The following is a 9955-nucleotide window of genomic DNA, read 5'->3' as shown; positions in this document are numbered from 1 at the left end:
GTGGTGCAGAGTTGTGATAGAAGAGCATTTCTGACTGGGCCTTTATCTTTTAGATGTCCTTTCTATGAGAAGAGTAATAATAATAATAATAATACATTTATTTTATAAGGCGCCTTTCACGGCACTCAAGGTTGCCGTACAACAAGTAAAAACAGTTACAAAAATACAATCAAAACAGTTAAATTACATGACAGAAAAAGCACAGAGCTTGCAGCAGAGCAAGAGTGAGCAAGAGTGTTATATGTATACATAATACTCTTTTTTTTTAATAGTTTTTGCAACAGTGTTTTCATGTCCTCTATTCTGTGGTCACTGTACCTATTAACCCTTTATTGAATTACTGAATGTACTTCCGGCTTGAATGTATTTACATGTCATCTCCACCTCACGCAGCACAAAGCTGATGAAGGCTTTAAGCTGAAACGTGTTTGTTCTTCTGCTGTCTGTACCAGATGACCATTAAACTGTCAAAGGACATTCTAGTGTGCTGGCCTATACTTGCTTTTTTATGTTTTGCCTTGGCCCTGCACCTAAGTTGACCATTAGTCTTGAGTGTGCTCGCTAATGTTGAGTTTAACCGTTGCCAGATACGACAACCCGTTTCTGTTGGTTACGATGTTAAAGTTGAACCTGTCAGATTTGATTCCATGTGTTTTCAAGGTTCAGGGATCGTATCAATACTATCGTTGCTATCAAATGCCAACAATATCATCAATTAAAAAGCACTACTATCAATACTAAAAAAATTAATTTTATAACCTATAAAAAGGAAGCAAAAGGGTCTATTGTGGTGGTGATGGTCTCCTTTGTGTGCCATGAGCAGCCGTTCAAAGCACTTTGTGATTATTGGGGTAAGTGATAGTGCTTCATGCATTTCACCGTCTCAAGGCAACTGTGCACATTCGACAAGGTGTGTAGTCTTTTGATATCACTGGACATAAGTTGGAAAATAATGGAACATACCATAATCGGTTGATCTGAAAATTAAGCTTCATTCTTAGTTTAGTTTTGCACAATTTAGAAAAACACAAATATGACAACGATAACAAATTTTACACCGTGCAGGGAGAAGCAGAAAACACTCCAACTCCACTTGAGTGCCTTGGACCTCCTTTTAACAGTAAGATGTTTACATAATTTTGGCAATTTATCCTCACTTCAATAATATTTATTTCAGCAAAATGGGATTGTCAAGCAGACAGACTGACCAACACTGTCATAAAACCTGTCATAAATGTTGCATGCACTTGACAATTCATATAATAAAATACCACAATACTTGGCATTTGTGCGATATGGATATATTATTGCCACACAAAATATCATGACAAAACACCAATAGTACATTTTAAACCCACATCAAGGGAGAGTAGTTCTTTTGTATTTAATTTTGGTTCAGCAGTACTATCATAATGGATCACTATAAATATCTGGGCTTGACGCTGGACGAACATAATGACCTTTAAGGAGGGTGTCAATGTCCTAGCTCAATCACAGGGTTCTGTACTGAACAAAGTTAAACACTGGTAATCTGGGTTTTTATACTTACACACGACTGTATAACTGAAGTGTCTGTCCGGTGTCGGATTATGATTCTGGTGTTTGGTGTTTCTGTGAACACATTGCATCTCAGAGCCATCCGTTATTATCTAGGAGTTTATAATCTCACTCCAGTTCTGGCCATTATGGTGATATGGGATGGGAATCCCCAAGCATCAGACACAAAGGTCAAATGCTTCGACTTTGGAATAGACTGGTGAAAATGTCTGATCAGAGACTCACTAAAAAGATCTTTCATTGGGACATAGACATCCCTGGGCAAATTAATTGAAATCCCCATTTTATTCCAATGATTTGTCATTTTTCTTTCATAACAGGTTATTTTGTGACACACAAGTAATATGTTTAGTTTGTATAAAGATAAACGGTCTGTCGACTTATGGTATAAAGTTTATTATAACCATTTTGGTTTATACTATAAACCAAAACTAAGAAGATATTGTCTCATAAAAGACAGTTACTGTGTGTGTAGAAGCCTGTGTGGAGTTTGATTTGAACAGAAAGATCTGTGTGCTCAGTTGCGCTCTGGAACTCTTCCCTTAGCACACATGTCAAACTCAAGGCCCGGGGGCCAAATCCGGCCCGCACCTCATTTGATGTGGTCCGTGAGAGCTATAAAGAATACAATTCTTCACAATACAGCTAAACATTGCAATTTTGTTAAATTGAATAATAGTTGTAGGCTACTACTGTAGTTGTCTGTTTGCCATTGATTTCCATATAATTCTGATTTTAGAGCTAGTTATTAAGTATTAAGTTATTACTAAAAAAAACAATAAGAATCAAATCAGAGGCAATATGCAATATGATAACACGTAGGCTTGATACATTTATATCATGTGACATTTACCCTTTGAGGGCAACCATAATGCTGATGTGGCCCGGAATGAAATAGAGTTTGACACCCCTGCCTTAGCACTAGAGACTGTTGGTTTAATGCTGAAGATGATAGACTCTGTTTACTATGTGAATTCAGTTCAATTGAAAACAAGATTCATTTCTTGTTCTATTGTACTGCTTCTGATGAGGCAAGGGACATATACTCTTTAGTCAAATGTCCTCTATTTATGTTGACTTTTTTGAGTTGGACGATCATGACAAACTTGAGTTGTGTTTAAAAAAAGGAACCTCCCTCACAGCAAATTGTATTTGTCGAGCAAAGACAGAACTTGTTATTTAGAAAGTGATGTATTGTTCTGTATTGTTGTCTGAGCAGTACGCTGACTTGTAACTTGTGTTGTTTTAAACGTACCATTGTAGCGATGTTGTTTTGTTGTATGTATCATGTAAACCCATGAGGGTTGGACACGTGGAGTGACACTTAAATCAATTAATCAATCAATTTTTCTATGCGTTCATTCATAGATCACAGCAAAGGATTATGGGAGACAGGGAGGGACTAGTGTCACGTTCTGGCTGAGGACAGTCAGTCTATCTTGCGACAACATGCGAGCGATGTAACATGTAGAGTACATAGAGATAAATGGCTCCAGCGACTTGCTGGGCCAAAAGAGAAGTGACTTGTTTCTGTTCCTGCGTGTCTTCAACACAGAATTAAATATTATTACATTTGATAATCACAGACATTAGAATATTTTTGTTAGAATGAGACTCTTTTATGTCTCTATTCCCCTCTGTCTTTGGCGAAATACTAATCACACAATGCCCTATTAACCACAACAGAATGTATTTTGTATGTTTATGTACGGTCTTGTTGTATTCAATTCATATCTAATTCATATTGGACCGATGTCTAGCTATATATTGCTCTTCACAAATTTGTAAAATCTTCTGCAAGACTATTCTTCCTTTACAGTAAACTATATTGTAGGGTATGTTGTATGTTTTTATAATAAATAACGCGATATTCGCCTCAAAATGTTCAACTTTGCAGAATAATTTGCGCAGTCAAACTTTTTTCGCCCCAGTTACGACCATGAGAAGTTGTCTAGGGGCAAACAGGTGTAACATAAGAAGTCCAGGAACAAAAGGAGATAAAGTGAATTGAAAGTGATCAAACAAGGATTTATTTTAAACAGGAGATTTAAATGACACAGGAAGCCAGTAACTTCAGGGTGGCCAAAGGGCCAACCAAATTACATAGAAAATAAAGCAAACTACACTGAAACAAAAACACAGTCCTATCCTCCCTAGCCTACTAAAAACAGGAGAAAAGGGGGGATGAAAATAAAGGGCAGCACACCCCTACAGGGCGTCTTGAGTTAGCACTAAAGAAAGAAAGAAAGAACAACTGGAATCAAACCCAGGGTCAAAAAGTCAATAGAGTAGCTAGTCTGAAGAGGCCAGAGAAGACAAGCTACAGCGTCAATGCCAAATGTCCAAAGGCCACTAAGCATAAAGGCATCAACTTAAAGGCCAGTAAAAGGTAATAATCAAAGTCAAATTGACAGAACAAATAGAGCCGGCAAATGAGCTAACAGCTAAAAGCAAAGGCTGCAGCTTCAGAGCAGAGAGAGAGGGCAAAAGTGCTGTAGAAATGGCAGAAGGCACAACAGAGGAGTCTCCCTGGCTTCTTTGAGAACCAGCTCCAGGTGAGGGCAAAGTCATCACATTTATGACTCGAGTGTGACTCGAGTCCAAGTCCTCGAGTCCACTAACTGCATGTGGCAACCTTCATCTACCTGTGTCTCATTGTATCGTGTCAGCACCAGTTTCTTAATAGGATTATCATCCTCATCATTCACATCCTTCAATCCTAAAAAGTGAGAACGACGATCTTTGAGTGAGGATTCAAACAGCATCTTCGTACCGATGCTCCTCACGATGAACAAAGCCTTGTGTCCTTCATCCCCAATTATGTCTGGAAAAACATCCTACAGAAATACAAATACACACACACACACACACACACACACACGCGCACACACACACACACACACACACACACATTACATTTCCAATTTTTATCAAAGAAAAAGGGGTTTGGACAAGTTATTTGACAGTAGCCTACATTTTAGTTTTATGCTATATTTAACAGCGTTGTGTAGGTGGTACTTGTTTAACAGCGTTGTGTAGGTGGTACTTGTTTAACAGCGTTGTGTAGGTGGTACTTGTTTAACAGCGTTGTGTAGGTGGTACTTGCAGCAACCCATGTTAAGGGCTTGCCCAGGGGTGGATACGAACCGCCGACCTTCGGCTTGGGAGTCCGACATGTTAACCACTGCACCAAGAGAGCTAGCTCCCTTGGTGGAGCGGTTTAACTTGCCTTTATACTGGGGAGTGAGTTTAACCAATCCACTCGCTACCACACTGGACTCACGAGGAATCCGCGCTGATTCACCTCGGTTATACTTGTACTACCAAGATGGTGTATGGTTCAGCACCATGGACAGTGCATAATATCTGTCTTGCTCTCTCTCTGCATGACAGGCCATTTTCTTCAATGTGCCAACTAGGGTTGGGTACCGAAACCCAGTACCACTATGGCGTCGCTTTCTGTATGGCTGGACTGGGACCGAATTGCAACGCAGATGTCATTGCCTCGATGCCATGCCAGAGCTGGTGATTGAAATATCCGCCCTCTGGGTCTCCGAAACACGTCTTCACTAACATCGTTTGGAGCGCACCACGTGAAACCGACTGTCTTCCTCTGTATGACGTGTCTGTCGCTTTCTTCACCCGTGCGACTCACCTTCCAACTTTTGGTCGAATATTCTACACTTTCTGGTGTTTTAATTTGTGTCTTAAGGTACAAAGCTGTTTGTGTGGTGTCATCTTCTTATATGAAAATAGAGGAAGTGTTTGTTTCTCTGTTTACATTTTTGTCCCACATTGGATGATGTCATCAGTGATGGTCACTCGAGCAATTGTGATGTCATGATGATGATGTCACAATGTCTGTGACATGCAAAGTTGGAGCAATTGTGTGCTGAGTGATGTCACTTGAGCACTCCATGATGTGATCAGTGATGGTCACTCAAGCAATTGTGATGTCATCAGTGAGTGATGTCATCAGTGATGCGAAGTTGGGCCATTGTGCTCTGCGCATGCCAACAGAGCAGGCGAGGCCACGCAGCAGCCGAGCTGTGGGCAAGGCCGAAGTTGAGCAATCGTGCGCTGAATGACATCACTCAAGCACTCCATGATGTGATCAGTAATGGTCACTCGAGCAATTGTGATGTCATCAGTGATGCGAAGTTGAGGCAAGCATGCACTGCGCATGCCAATAGGGCAGGCGAGGCCACGCCTATGTATACTCACCACTGTCTCTATGTATACTCACCACTGTCTCTATGTCTCTATGTATACTCACCACTGTCTCTATGTCTCTATGTATACTCACCACTGTCTCTATGTATGCTCACCATTGTCTCTATGTATACTCACCACTGTCTCTATGTATGCTCACCACTGTCTCTATGTATACTCACCACTGTCTCTATGTATACTCACCACTGTCTCTATGTATACTCACCACTGTCTCTATGTATACTCACCACTGTCTCTATGTATACTCACCACTGTCTCTATGTATACTCACCACTGTCTCTATGTATGCTCACCACTGTCTCTATGTATGCTCACCACTGTCTCTATGTATACTCACCACTGTCTCTATGTATACTCACCACTGTCTCTATGTATGCTCACCACTGTCTCTATGTATACTCACCACTGTCTATGTATACTCACCACTGTCTCTATGTATACTCACCACTGTCTCTATGTATACTCACCACTGTCTCTATGTATACTCACCACTGTCTCTATGTATACTCACCACTGTCTCTATGTATGCTCACCACTGTCTATGTATGCTCACCACTGTCTCTATGTATACTCACCACTGTCTCTATGTATACTCACCACTGTCTCTATGTATGCTCACCACTGTCTCTATGTATACTCACCACTGTCTCTATGTATACTCACCACTGTCTCTATGTATGCTCACCACTGTCTCTATGTCTCTATGTATACTCACCACTGTCTATGTATACTCACCACTGTCTCTATGTATACTCACCACTGTCTCTGGACAAATGTCATCATCCGTCGCACTGCAGCAGACCACTTTCTTGCTGTCTTTCTGCGTGATTGTGACGGCCTTTCCAGCAGAGGGTTCAATTGACTTGTAAAATTGCAAGCTGAACTTGCAGCCTACAAAGTAAATGGAGGAAAAGCAAGGGAAAAAGTAGCATGTAAACATTAATGATAAAAAAAAAAAAAGTTCTAAAAAATAATAATAACAACAATGAGTGAAATCTTGTATAGTGGTACTCTCTGCTAAGCACCTCACGATTAGATTGTGATTCAGAAGGCTACTATGTGATTAGATTGTGATTCAGAAGGCTACTATGTGATTAGATTGTGATTCAGAAGGCTACTATGTGATTAGGCCCTCGGCCATTTTGACAGATTAGTGGCTAGAGGGAGATGGGTGGTGTTTGGGGGTTGACGCAGGTGGGGGAAGGGGTCATAGGGTGCTAGACGGTGCTAGAGTCGGGATTCGAGGGAAGGGTGGGGGCATATCTATGGGTGGTGTTTAAGCAGGGTCGAGGGAAAAAAGCGCTGTGGTCTAAAAGGTTTGCGCTTGTTTAGGAGAACCCTGCTCAACCTCATGCACACACTGACACACATTCAACACCTGGAAGCTGACCAGTACAACCACAGTCTGATCTGCTGGCCACTGAGCAGCCCCACTGGAGCGGTTGGGGTTAAGGGCCTTGCTCAAGGGCACCTCAGTGGTGGTAATGAGGGAGGGGCAAGCGCTGCCTTTTCACTTTCCCCACCCAGATTTATCCTGACGGTTTAGTTCAATTTCAAAACTATGAATGTGAACTATTTAATTTTAAGCTTTGGGAACTGAACTTTGAACTAGCTTTTATCTGAACTTGTGCACAACAATGAGTGGCAGTCTGGGTCCAGTTTAACTAGGCCTGCCTGGTCTTGTTTGCAAGTCCAAGTCAAGTCTCAAGTCTCTTATGGAGCGTTCTATCATCTGCTGCATGCCATATAACCTTACATTGAAGTTTGTACTTTAAGATCATCAACACCTTACTGAATGACACGCTCAACATAAATCAAATTAACAAAACAATATATCAGCAGTTCACTGTACAAATACATTTGAGACTCGGTGTAGCTTATATCGGAGCATCTTACCAGATTCCCTTTTTGAACCTTCGACAGTTAAGGATTTAAATACTAGTCTGCCTCCATCATCCATAGACATAAAGCAGTCGTCGTTTATGATCCCATGGGATGGTATGGAATTCACCCCCGCTGATATTTTAAAACCGTCTGTTTCCAGTTCTGCATCTTTGAAAGAAACTGAGGTGAAAGTGAGGTCATTAAGACATGTAGTCAGACATGCAATGCCTATTCAAATAAATGACTAAAGAATTGTATCATCCACTTTACATAATGTAGGACATTGGAAAACAAGAGCAAATCATGTTATTAGTTTCAGTACAACATTATTGAAAAGCCCTCATGAACTTCTGTAAAATATCTCATCAGTTTTACCTGCAAAATAGAATCCATCATCATCTGCACACACGAATGCAACACTGGGGCAGCTGCTGGTAGCCATCAGGTAGGCCTATAGCTGGTTATATATCTAACAAGAACAAAAACAACAAAGACAAGTTATGGAAAATATCCCCAGAATATAACTGTGGCAACACTGTGTGAGGAGATAATAGCAGGGATAGAGAAACCTTCATGCATTATTTTTTTTGTGATATTTCTTTTTATTTGAACATACAAGAAACACAAGAACCACAAAACATCTACAAAAACACACAATACAAAATACAAGTTCACTCAAAAACATAACCCCCCACCGCGCAGGTCCCCCCCATCCAACAACCCAGAACACTAACTGGGTCACACAAAGGGAAGTTAGCTGCACGCACGCACACACACACACACACACACACACACACACACACACACACACACACACACACACACACACACACACACACACACACACACACACACAGAGGACAAAGGGAACTTCGCTGTCATGGCGATGCCCATGGTCCCCCGGCATCTCCATGACAGCCAGGTCCACCACAGGAGATCATTGTTCTAATTAAAGCAGGGGTGGCCAAAGCACGGCCGGCGGGCCAACTGCTGCCCGCTGTCCGTTTTTAAGTGGCCAAAGCAAAAGTAAATTTTTAAGTGGCTGGCAACAGCAGAGGTGTTGGTTGCTTTGTAACGTTAACTCATGAAAGTCACTTGAAAACAGCAACCTGGACAATTTATCAGTCAGATCAGCCTCGAGATGCCCAGGAAGGATTCTGGATGAATTACGGACGTTATTGTGGCATGTTTGGTCGTGTTTTGGCACATTGGCTGTGGGGAAATGGATAGGATATTCATTGGCATCACTCAGTCATAGCATCAGTCATAAAACGGAAAGGTCGCTTTTCACTCTCGGGGACGCTCGATTAGTTTCACTCTCATTTCCCTAAGGAGGGCGGGGGTGCTTGTTTCATCTAGTTTGAAAAAATAAAATGCAACCAGGAATTCATAAGCAAATAATTCCAAAAACAGAGATGAGTAGGCTTGCTTGTATCCTATCCAATCTATGGTAACAAAAGATCTTAAAATGATGAACTAACTTTAATAACCAGCTATCATTTTAGGCTCAGATCTTTTTCAAAAGGTCTCATTTTGGAGTGGAACTCTTTATCTTTGCATTAAAATCACGCTGGCGAAATAAAATGAATGGAGTACCTTAGTAGAGCAGATGCTTCGTCCTATGAGAGATGCCAGATCAAAACTCATTCAATAGAATTGATTTCACTCCAGCAAGGCTACAGGTGATGATGGGCTTGATGCCATCTGGCCTATGCTGGAGATGCAGTTCCAACCTAGGTGACATTGTGCATAATTATGTTCTGCAATTGCCCATCTTTGGTCACTTTTTGACAAAAGGTTATGGAGAAGATCAGTAATAGTTTGGGGACACGTATATATCCATTAACCCTAGGTTATGCCTCCTGAACATTACACAAGATATTAAGGATGTGAGAGTGAAACATCTGAATTGGCTAAAAGTAGCCATTACTACTGCATGGGCGGCGTTAATGGGGGGGCCAGGGGGGCCTGGCCCTCCCAGTCGTAAAAAAAAGAAAAGAAAATGCTGCTCACCATTGTAAATCTCCATCTCACTGTCTGGCTGAGATCAGACAATTTATATCCACTTTGACAAGAATCACAGGTATCTCTTTGCTAAAGCTGTGACAGGGGGGCCTCTGACAGGGCCTTGCTGCAGCCACCCCCTCCCTCTGGAATGCCCTCCCCAGTCACATCTGACAGGCCAAAACTCATTGTCTTTCATACTCATTATTGTTAATTGTCGTCTGATTGCACTGTCTATATGTCAATATGTATATGTCTAACACTGTGTCTCTTGATG

General features: G+C 41.3%; 1 long non-coding RNA gene across 1 annotated transcript in view; it reads right to left on the bottom strand.

Annotated features, from left to right (window-relative positions):
- Positions 1–3564: 3564 nt before the first annotated feature.
- Positions 3565–9955, bottom strand: part of LOC310777120 — a 12977-nt gene continuing 6586 nt past the window's right edge. Inside the window, exons 2-5 of the long non-coding RNA XR_014552726.1 lie at positions 8050–8143; positions 7687–7854; positions 6548–6681; positions 3565–4394 (exon numbers count right to left, since the gene is read on the bottom strand). This is a non-coding gene — a long non-coding RNA (uncharacterized lncRNA). The remainder of the gene's footprint in view (positions 4395–6547; positions 6682–7686; positions 7855–8049; positions 8144–9955) is intronic.

This window comes from Poromitra crassiceps (genome assembly GCF_964638095.1).
Source record: "Poromitra crassiceps genome assembly, chromosome: 5".
In the NCBI taxonomy this organism is placed as follows: Eukaryota; Metazoa; Chordata; class Actinopteri; order Beryciformes; family Melamphaidae; genus Poromitra; species Poromitra crassiceps.
This window is presented reverse-complemented; position numbering and strand designations above follow the sequence as displayed.